Source organism: Vicia villosa, unplaced genomic scaffold, assembly GCF_029867415.1.
Source record: "Vicia villosa cultivar HV-30 ecotype Madison, WI unplaced genomic scaffold, Vvil1.0 ctg.000107F_1_1, whole genome shotgun sequence".
Classification (NCBI taxonomy): Eukaryota; Viridiplantae; Streptophyta; class Magnoliopsida; order Fabales; family Fabaceae; genus Vicia; species Vicia villosa.
The window spans coordinates 590115-602713 of NW_026705018.1; positions in this window are offsets into that span (position 1 = coordinate 590115).

The following is a 12599-nucleotide window of genomic DNA, read 5'->3' on the forward strand; positions in this document are numbered from 1 at the left end:
CTATTCACATCTTTGGATGTTCTAGAGTATGTCAAAAACGGATATGAAGAACCGGCACCAACGGAGGCTGAAAAATCAAAAGAAAAAGCTGAAGAATCAAGCCAACGGCTTGAAGAGTTGAAGAAGAAGATCACAAATGCTGGAGTTCTCGGAATGATTCAAAGAGGAGTCTCTCTATCCATTTTCCCAAGGATTATGAGAGCTAAAACATCGAAAGAAGCCAGGAGTATCCTACAACAAGAGTTCGAAGGAGACTCAAAGGTGCGAACGGTGAAGCTTCAATCTCTTAAGAGAGATTACGAAAATGAAAGGATGAAGGAGAACGAGAGCCTGAATGATTACTTCAACAGACTCTCCGAGTTGGTGAATCAGATGAAGTCGCATGGTGATACGATAGAAGATCGCAGAATTGTTGACAAAATTCTGATTAGTTTGACAGCAAGATTTGACCCAATGGTGGGTGTGATAGAAGAAACCAAGGATCTATCAACCTTGACTATTCAAGGGTTGATGGGGTCTTTGAGATCCTACAAGCAAAGGATGTTACGACATTCTGAAAAATTAATTGAGAGTGCCTTTCAATCTAAACTCAACATTCAGTTCAACAATGGTGAAAATAAGCCCCAAATACAAACTAGAGGTGAGTCTTCTAGAGGTGGCAGATTTGGAAGAGGCAGAGGCAGAGGTCGAAACCAACGTGGCAGATCTGGAAGAGGCGCAAATGGCGGAAGATGGAATGAAGCATCAAACAAATGGTGCAAAATTTGTAATAGCGGCACTCATGACGAGAAGGACTGTTGGAACAAAGGAAAACCACAATGTCACAATTGCAAGAGATTCAGGCACCTTCAAAAGGATTGTCGTCTTGCAAATCAGCAACATGCTTCGTACGCAGAAGGAGAATCTGATGAAGGAAATTGGTTTTTTGCTTGTCAAAAAGCATTGCATGAAGAAGGTAAAAATGTTTGGTATTTGGACAGCGTCTGTATCAACCATATGACCGGACAGAAGGAAGCATTTATAAACATTGATTCTTCATTTGGCTCAAAAGTTAAATTGGGCAATGGAGAACATGTCGAAGTGAAAGGGAAAGGAAGTATTGGAGTCACCACAAAGCAAGGAAGCAAAGTCATACATGACACGCTTTATGTGCCAGAATTAGACGAAAATTTGCTTAGCATTGGACAACTTCTGGAGCACGGCTATTCTCTAAACTTTGAGAATAGAGAGTGCAGAATTTTTGACTCAGAAAGAAGAAGTGTTGCCGTTGTGAAGATGAGTAGCAACAGGAGCTTTCCACTATCTTTCAACTATGAGAAAAATGTAAGCATGATGGCCAGAGAAGAGAATGACTCATGTTTATGGCACAGGAGACTTGGGCATTTGAATTATGAAAGTCTCAAGTTACTCTATCAAAAGAAGATGGTGTATGGGCTACCAAGAATTGAAGAAAAATCTGGTGTGTGTGAAGGATGTGTCCTTGGCAAACACCACCGGCAACCATTTCCAAAGGAAAGTGCATGGAGAGCCAAACAAGTGTTGGAACTTGTACACACAGATGTGTGTGGTCCTATGAATACTTTGTCTCATGGCAAAACAGGTACTTTATCTTGTTTATTGACGACTTTACCCGTATGACTTAGGTATATTTCATGAGACAAAAATCTGAAGCGTTTGTAATCTTTAAGAAGTTTAAAGCATTAGTTGAAAAACAAAGTGGCAGATTTATAAAGATGCTGAGAAGTGATCGAGGAAAGTAGTACACCTCAAATGAATTTCACAAATTTTGTGAAGATGAAGGTGTTGAAAGACAGCTCACTGTTGGCTATACACCTCAGCAAAATGGTGTATCTGAAAGAATGAACCAAACTGTGATGGAGATGGCGAAATCTATGCTACTTGAGAAAGGTTTACCTAAAACCTTTTGGCCCGAGGCCGTTAACACTGCTGTGTATTTGATGAACAGGTGTCCAACAAAGGCCGTGTGGAAAAAGACTCCATTTGAAGCTTGGAGTGGAAGAACACCGTCGGTGAACCATCTTAAATTTTTTGGATGTGTTTGCTATGCTCAAATTCCTAAACAAAAGAGGACAAAGCTGGAAGAAACAAGTGAAATATGTGTCTTTATTGGCTATAGTTCCATGTCGAAGGGTTATAGACTTTACAACTTGAAGACAAACAAGGTGATCATTAGCCGGGATGTTGTATTTGATGAGAATGCTTCTTGGAATTGGGAAGAAGACAAAATGAAGGAGAAAACAGTCCCTGCAATCATATTACAACAACAAAATTCAGCACCTGAGAATGAGCAACCAGCCCCATGTACACCAAGTTCCTCATCCTCTCCAAGTTCATCAAGTTCAAGTTCATCATCTCCCAGCTCAACTCCAATAAAATTGAAGGATTTGAGTGATATTTATGCAAGATGCAACTATTGTGTTGTGGAACCAGAAAATTTTGATGAAGAAATCAAAGAAGATGTTTGGAGGAATGCGATGCAAGAAGAGATAAATGCCATTGAGAAAAACAAAACATGGCAGCTAGTTGAAAAGCCAAATGACAAAGAAGCTATTGGAGTAAAGTGGGTGTACAAATTAAAGCATAATCCAGATGGGTCAATTCAAAGAGCCAAGGCTAGATTGGTAGTAAAAGGCTATGCACAACAACCTGAAATTGACTATAGTGAAACTTTTGCCCCAGTTGCAAGATTGGATACTGTACGAACAGTTATTGCATTAGCAGCTCAGAAAGGGTGGAACCTATACCAACTTGATGTGAAGTCAGCTTTCCTGAATGGAGAATTAAAAGAAGAGGTATATGTGCAACAACCTCAAGGCTTTGTGACTAAAGGCCAAGAAGAAAAAGTTTACAAGTTGAAGAAAGCTTTCTATGGGTTGAAACAAGCCCCTAGAGCATGGTATAGTGAAATTGACAGCTACTTCATTCAACAAGGATTTCAAAGAAGTCAGAGTGAGCATACCTTGTATGCGAAGCATCAAGGTAAAGATGATATCCTTCTTGTTGCCCTTTATGTTGATGATTTGGTGTATACGAGTAACAACATGGTTGAAAATTTTAAAATAGAAATGATGAAAAAATATGAAATGAGTGATCTTGGCTTGCTGCATCATTTTCTTGGTATTGAGGTTTACCAAGATGAATATGGAGTTTTTATTTGTCAAAAAAGATATGCTGAAAATATTTTGAAAAAGTGTGGCATGAATGGCTGCAAACCTGTTGATATTCCTTTAGTGGTGAATGAAAAATTAAAAAAGGAAGATAGTGGAAGATTAGTAGATGCAAGCATGTATAGAAGTTTGGTTGGAAGTTTGTTTTATCTAACAGCTACACGACCCGATTTAATGTTTGCTGCTAGTTTACTCTCAAGGTTCATGAGTAAACCGAGTCACTTACACCTTGGAGCAGCAAAAAGAGTTCTAAGGTATGTCATGGGAACCATGGAGCATGGAATCAGGTTTGAAAAGAGTTTTAAACTCGAAATTAAAGGCTACTGTGACAATGATTGGGCTGGAAGTGTTGATGATATGAAAAGCACTTCTAGTTATGTGTTCTGCCTGGATTCAGGAGTAATTTCTTGGTGTTCGAAGAAACAAGACACTGTAGCGCAATCTTCAGCTGAAGCAGAATATATGGCAGCTGGTTTGGCTACACAACAATCATTGTGGTTGAGAAGAATACTTGAAGATATCGGAGAAAAGCAAGAAGAAAGTCTGTTGCTTCACTGTGACAATAAATCAGCAATAGCCATGGCGAAGAATCCTGTTTTCCACAGTCGAACAAGACATATTAATATAAAGCACCACTTCATTCGAAGTGTGATTGAAGATGGTGATGTGCAGTTAGTGTTCTGCAATTCAGAAGAGCAGCTTGCAGACATTTTTACTAAAGCACTACCAAGAGGAAGATTTCAGCAACTTAGAGAAGCAATGGGAGTTAAAGAGAAACACATTAAGGGGGAGTGTTAAAATTAATGTGTTGTAACCACCACTATTAGTGAGCATTATGAAAGAAGTGTAACCATCACATTATAATGATTGTCTTTATGTTAGAATTGTATCATTAAGATTCAGAGAACCAAAGAGTCCTCATCTTAATTATCATCTTATTGTCTTCTAAGTCAGTTTTGATTCAAGCCTATATAAAGGCTTTGTAATGTTAAGAAAGATATAGCAGTTGGTGGTGAATTCAATAAAATAGCAGATTTAAAGCATATCTTCCACCAGTGGAAGTATAGTGAGAAAAGTGTCCGGTGCAGTTTTAAAGCATATCTTCCACCAGTGGGAGTATAGTGCAAAAAGTGTCAAAAACCAGTTTTCCTCTGCAGAATCCTGCAACACCATAATTTATCACATACCACCTCTAGAATACCACCAACAATTACAAATCACATCGCAATTGGGGCCTGTTGCGAATGCAGAGGCTACCGCATCAACAATATTGCGGTTGCAATTGCGGTCATGGGTGCTATGTGTCTTTGCTTAGACTTTTTTTGCAGGATCATGCTTTGGTGGTAGCTTTTGACAGGGTTTATAATTTCCACCATGTTTTAAGGGCTAACAAAATTTGGATCTTAAATTCTCTGATTTCTCCATTGCCATAAGTATTAGCAAGTAGTAGCCCATTTTAGTTGTCAATTCAACTCCTCATCTTTAGGTTGCGCTCTAACCAAGACAAAAGGTAAGAGTCAAAGAACCAAAGAGTATCGGGTATTGCCAAAAACTGCATCCAAATTGGTTTAGCATGACTGCAGTCTCTCAAAACATGCAAGATACTTTGTCCATTTCCCACTTCCCACTTGGTCATATTATCAAGCATAGGCCAGATATTCAAAATTTGTTTAGACAGACAGAAATCATGATTTTTGGCACAAATATCAGGTTGCCTGAAATACTTACCTTTCATAACCTCACACCACAAGAAATTCTCTCTAATATTAAGATTCCACCCTAGTTTGGAAATGCATGTCTCATTTAACAAAATATTGAATATTAACGAGAACACGAACTTACTGATAATTCTTTTGAATATTAACATAAACATTAAGTTACTGATAATTTTTTTGAATATTAACGGAAACAAATTTGGAATATTAAAAGGACCACGAAGTTATTGATCAAAATAATGAATATTAACGGGAACACAGAGTTATTGATCAAAATAATGAATATTAACAAAAAGATGGAGTTACTGATCATAATATTGAATATTAACGAGAACAAATTTGGAATATTAACGGGAATACGAAGTTACTGATCAAAATAATTAATATTAGCGAGAACATGAAGTTACTGATCAATATATTGAATATTAACGGGAACATGGAGTTACTGAATAAAATATTGAATATTAACGAGTACATGAATTACCGATCAAAATATTGAATATTAACAGTAACATAAAGTTACTGTTGGTAAAACTGTAATATTTTAAGCCAAATAATTGATCTTTCTAATTTTTATTACATACTAACAAAATAACACTTAATTATTCTTTTATTTAAAAATAATAATTTCTTAATCCAATGAACATACCCGACCGATACCGTGCGAATGCACGGGTATCCTCCTAGTTACTTAGGAGAGATCAATGAAATTAAAAAAAGTTATATCGAGAATAGAGAATCACTACAAATATATGAGATACAAAAAGTTGAAAAATGAGATAAAAAATGTTGAAAATATGCCGATTGTGCTCATGCGCTTTATGACGTGTAAATCTCAGTAAATCGTATTCTATTTAATAGTTGTTTTAGCCTAATTAAAACACTAAAAGAAAGTTTATAACTTTGTATTGAAAATTTAAACAATTATTCTTGCTTATTATTACTCACATATTATAAAATTGTAATAACTAATTATTAATACTGTAAAAAAATTAAAAATCATAATAATTATAAAAAATTTCAAGATCCTAATAGTTAATAAAAAAATTGTTAATCTAATTTAATATAAAAAATTGATAATAAAATTAAAAGTTTAATTTTTTTTTCAATTTTTTTATAAATAGAGTCAGCTATAAAAGTTGTACAAATTTATATGATATTACGGTATACAACGTTCATGTAATTTAAAATTTAGAAAGATCGAAATACCCTTCCAAATGAATTAATAATCATCCTCCAAAATTCATATATATATATATATATATATATATATATATATATATATATATATATATATATATATATATATATATATATATATATATATATATATATATATATATATATATATATTATACAGTGGTGGCCCTGAGCACGGGCTCGTGGGGCGGGAGCCCAGGGCCCCATAATTTTAGGGGCACCAAATTTTTTTTCTTACCTCTATATAGATTAACAGAGAAATTTTTAAAAAATAAAATAGTGGTTAACAAAATTATAGGGGCACTACAAAGTCAAAATTAATAAAATAATATTCTCATAAATAAAATATAGAGCAGAATAAAATCAGTTAATTCCCCTAAAATAAAAGCAATTAATATATTCATAATTTTAGTAACTAAAGAGTTTAAATGAGACACTAAAATTAAAACAATGATATAAAAATATTTTATATTATTGATCCCAAAACTAAGAGTGAAACACTACTTCAACTAGCTGAACAAGATAATGATCCCAAAATTAAGAGCGAAGTTGAATTTTTAGCAACTCATGGAATTGAAAACTTTCAATTTTTAATAGCTATGATTATTTGGTTTGAATTGTTAATTGCTGTTAATGAAATTAGCAAAAGTTTACAAAAAAAAAAAGACATGCGTATTGATGTGGGTATAGAACTAGTAAAAGGTTTGATCAAGTATTTGAAAAAACCTAGAGAATTTGGATTTGTAAATGCTAAGGCTAGTGCTGAAAAGAATGAGAATGAAATAGAGATTGAATGTGTGTTTATTCAAATATGTCAAATTAGTAGAAAACAACACTATGATGAAAATCCATCTCAACCTACACAACTGAATCTTGAGTCTGCTCAAGAGTCTTTTCGAAATCATTATTTCTTATATATTGTAGATCAAACAATTGATTCACTTGATAGAAGATTTGAGCAGTATAGCACATATGAAAATATTTTTGGATTCTTGTTTAGTATTAAAAGGCCTAGATCATTATCTAATAGGGACTTGAAAGCATGTTGTAAACATCTTTAAACTTGTTTAGAACATGACGATTCTCTTGATCTTGATGGTGAAATTCTGTTTGAAGAATCGAAAGTTATTAGAGAAATTTTAACAGTTGAATCAAAATCAAGATATATGATATTGAGTTCTTTAAAGACTTTTAATTGTTTTCCTAATGCATACATAGATTATAGAGTAATATTGACTATTCCTATCAGTGTTGCTTCTGTTGAAGGAAGTTTTTCGAAATTAAATTTATTAAAATCTTATTTGAGATCTACTATTTCACAAGATAGATTAAATAGTTTTGCGTTGATTTCAATTGAAATTAATTTTTTGAAGAACCTTGATTATGAACCAATTATTAACGAATTTGCAACAAAAAATGCTAATAGGATGATATTTAAATAATTTTAAAGGTTTAGTCAATTTTTTTATAGGAAAAAAGACCAGATCAAGAAGAAGAAGAATAAGTCTCTTTATAGTGGTTTATGTTTTGATGTAGTATAAACATTGATTCAAAGATCCACATTTCTATTTTTTTTTTACGATATCAAATGAAAATGTGTTTTTTATCCAATTATCTCTTTAATCCTTATGTATTTATTGTTAAAAAATTATAGGGGCACCACTCTTTCGATACGCCCAAGGCACCCAAATTCAAAGGACCGGCCCTATATATATATATATATATATATATATATATATATATATATATATATATATATATATATATATATATATATATATATATATATATATATATATATATATATATATATATGGCCTAACATTATGATAAATCCCCATTAATGTTCTTACAAGAAAACAAATTATTTTAAAAAGGCATTTTAATTCAATATCTGCTGTCGACTTATTCTCATTAATCATTTGTATAAAAAATGACACATTTGAGATTCTCTATCTCAAATGTTAAATCTAAAAAAGGAAAACAATGTGTGTTTATCATCTTCATTTGAGATTCTCCATCTCACATGTTAAATCTCCTCTTTGGTTCCATCATCATCATCATCTTTATATTTTCCAATTCAACAATCTATATAAAACTTATTAACTCCATTCTCAACAACTTGAGACTATCAAAACTAATTTGTTTGAGCATAAAAATGAAACATAATCAATTTGTCATATTTTAAAAAAAGATGTATGTATTCATATTTTCAATATAGTAAATAGAAGACAAAAAACAATTTTATCTCATTCAAATTTTATTCAATACAATTTTTAAAAGAAATAAAGCATGACTAATACACAACATTAAGCATGACTAATACAAAACATAAGTATACAAAAATCAAGAACAATTACCTTTTATATGCATTGACGTCTAAATTGTTTGTCAATTTGATCAACAAATTACAGAAAAGCAAAAAAAAAAAAAACATCATAACTAAAGTATCAAACTCCTCAAAGTAAAATTCATCTAAAATTAAATACTCTAACGATAAAAAAAATCTAAAGATTAAACCATTTTGCTCGAAGGATTCTGAAATATTTGAGCAGGCTTCAAAATCAGATCTGTCTCAATGTCATTTCTCTCTCATATCTTTGAAACTCCGGTTCATTCATGCTAGTAGAGAAAATAATTCAAAATAAAAAGAAAGTAGAGAAGATTAGAAGGTAAGTATATGAAAGAAGAGGGGAAATTATTTAAATATAATTTTAAATTTTTGAAACTTGAATATTGGATCTGTTTATTCTCATTTGCATACCTTTAATATGAGAAAGGAGAATAGATATGGACATTAAAATACAAAAGAATTAATGCAGAGGAGGAAGAACTCGATATAAAACAAAAAAATCTGAATACAACATGCACTAATACTGTTTGAAGATGGTGAGTATTAACAAAGCACAACAGACAATGAAGAACACTATAAATAAAAAAATACAATAATGAAACGATAGAAAGTGAAAAAAGTGGTACTTATTCATCTTATTTATGCAATATGAAGGAGTCATTTAGTTGCATCGGTAAGACAAATAGGTTGCATTGGTAAAATGGAAAGCATGCCAAAAGTAGTATTTAATTTTCCTTGAAAATTGGAAAGCATGCAAAAATTACAATGACCACCCTATTTTTGGCTGCAATAAAGTGAAACGTATCAAATGTAACTAATCAGAGTTAATGATGATTATGAGGATGAAATTACAATTAAGGGTACTAAATAAGACTTTTAATCTATTTTAGTTAGGATAATTAAATACTTTTGGTGGTATATAACTTTCTTATATTATTATTAAATGAAAGGGAATTGATAAGAAAATGATAGAATAGTATATCTATTATTAATTAATCATTTTCTTCAACTTTCTTATTTATTTCCCAAATCAAGGTTTGTATTGGTATGCAAAATGTAAAATACAACTTAGCAAATCTAAAGTAATCTTCCAGAAGCTAGTAGATTCTTATTTACTTGCTGGCAGCTTACTTAGTGTTTCTGAGTAACACCCCTTTTTACTACTAGAGTCACATAGTATCCCAAGTATTTGGATCTTTGTTTCTTCCTCTTAGGCCTGCTTTGGGGATATGGAATACTGAGCAATTCTTCATCAGCTGAGTCCACCTTTTTATCCTCTAAGTTGAGATGATTCCCTTCGACGATGTCATCCTAACGATGGTGTGCATGGTTGGTTATTTTTAGAACTAAACCATATCCATTTTTAAACCATTTAAATGGTCTGAATTTATAACCATAACCACATTTCAACCAAAATTGGTTATGAAACCGGTTATTAATTTGGTTATGGTTACACAACCGATTTTTCTTAAAATCCGATTTTAAACCAGTTATTTTTAAAAACTAAAATTTGGATAAAAACATTTTATTTTGTTTTAAAATCTGGATAAAAATTGGTTATTATTTAAAATTGATTTTTAAGGCCTAATTTTTCCAAAAAAAAATCTTATTTTTAAAATCGGTTCTATTAATCATAATATTTTTAATTATGACATACTTTGGCGATATTTTGGTCAAAAATCTCTTGTTGTACTTCAATTATGTTACCAAAAGAAATCTCAATATATTTTCAAAGGGGATACAAGTTTCAAAGAACTAAATTGTATAGATAAATGGATAGAAAATGGTCACGGCAACAAGAAGAATTCTCAAATTTTTCATGAGAGAGAGAGGATTGGTCAAAATATCTGCCTTTTGATCAGCATTAGGAATGCACAACTAGCAATTCCTTGGCTAGAACCTTCTCTCGGTCAAAAAAACAAAAAAACAAAGAACAAGCCTATCACCATGTGCTCAGTCTTGGCTTGAAGGTTAGGACTATAAGCCATAGCTACTGCACTTTCATTGTCACATAAATGACATAAGAAGCAGTGGGAACTTTTAGCTCACAAAGAAGGGCTTGCAACGAAAAACATCTCAACACAAGTTAGAGTTGGATTTTTATATTCCGCTTCTGAACTTTATCTACAAACCATAGTTTTCTTTCTTGAACACCAAGAAATTAAATTGGGACCAAAATAGATGGCACTACCATAAGTGGACATGCAGGTATTAGGATCAACACCCTAGTTTGCATCACAAAAGCCATGCAAGAAGAAAGGTTGCTGAGGTGAAGCAGAGTGTAGTTGGAGGCCATACTTAAGATTTCTCTATAGGTATCTTAGAAATCCACAACCTATACAAACAATTTTCAGCTTCTGCATATTGTAGCAGGGAAAATCTGAGATCAAAGCGATTGGCTGACTTGATTCATTATTTTAGTGAAAGTCTCCACTGTGCTTTATTGTTTCCAAAGGAAATGAGAAAAGAGAGAATAAACCAAAAAAGAAGTTTTCAAAACAAAAACAACAAAAAGAGAGATCGTAGGTACGGGTGTTGATTATGCAAGGGGAAAGTTTTAAGCACCCCTTATATCTATGGTAATCCACAGGAACCTTTTTGAAAATTTGTGTTTATAAGAGATATTGTGTGAAAAAAAGGGTTTGTTTGGTTTTAAAAATAAGCTCGGCAAGACATTCCATCTTATGCCTACATACCTCCTCGGTGCAATGGAGAAGTCAGAGCTAATGTAGTTCCACTTAAAAAGGGAGATTTTTAAAAGAGGAATAACACTTTATCATCATAGGAAAGAATACTCAGTCATTGATCTTAAACATGAGAACAAATGGATCCTTTGCATCACAAATGAAAGAAGGGCTCCAACTTGGATAAAATCTACAAGTATGCCACTAGCTCTCGCAAGTGGAAAAGGTTCCATCATATCAATCAATATCAAGATCGTGGGATATCGCAACTCACTACAACAATTAATCGTGTCTAAACTTTTAAAAAAAGTCACTTAGGGAAAAAAAGATATTTTTAAGAAAGATTTTAAAAGAGGTTTGTAAACATAAGAAGATTCTGGAAAAAGGGAGAGGATTTTGAAAATCTAAGAAGGGGGAAGAAGATGAAGGGACTATCCTAGCGCATAAAATAAAAGCTAAGGAAAAGAACGATCTAACCAAATAAGAATCCAACACTTGACATTAAGAGTCAATGTAGATTTCCCATCCTTTGTGAAAATTCTAGTAACTCACGCTTGATGTCTTGCTGGATGTCATGAGATCCACAACTACACAGCACAGATAATTAAAACAGAACAGCATAAAAACAATAAAGAACACACAGAATTGTTTACCCAGTTCGGTTCAACAACCTACTCTGGGGGCTACCAAGCCAGGGAGGGAATTCAATATAAGCAGAATTAATTCGGAGTTAAACTCCCCTGTTTACAACTCCTCACTTAAAACCTACCCAATGCAATTCCAACCTATTCCTAGACCTGAGTATCTCCACTCACTCCCCCTCAATCACAGCAGTGATTACAAATAAACATTACATAAATTCAGAGAGAAGACACATTTGAAAAACACACATTGATCTGCTTAAAAGCTTCAATCAAGAGACACACACTCGTGCTTAAAAGCTTAGAGTGACAACTAACACAAACAACCTATTCCAACGCAATCATCAAAGACAATTGCTTGGAGTACAAGAGACAGCTACAGAACTATGGTTCTTTACAATTAACAATCTGCTCTCTCTGTGTTCCAAATTAGGATCGTAGACTTTTTATATGCAGCTCTTGGGCCTTGGGCTTTTTAGAAACAAATTAGGGTTAACCAAGTTAACCTAATTTACACGCCATCTGGTTATTAAGAATGTGTTGTCAGCAAAATCTTCTGGACGAAATATTCAACATACAATAAAAGGTTTCCTAAACTGTTGATTGAGAGAAATCAGGAAACATAATTAATAAAATATAACAGCTCCTGCTGTCACATGTAACACCCCATAATTTCAGTTTATTGATTTAATTTGGATTTAAATTAAATAATTGGAATTTTAGTATTTTATTTGGATTTAATTGGAAAATGATGGAGTAAGAGCTATTGGGCTTATGGTGTGATGTTAGTAAAAGAGGGGTGCTAATTGGTTAGGCCT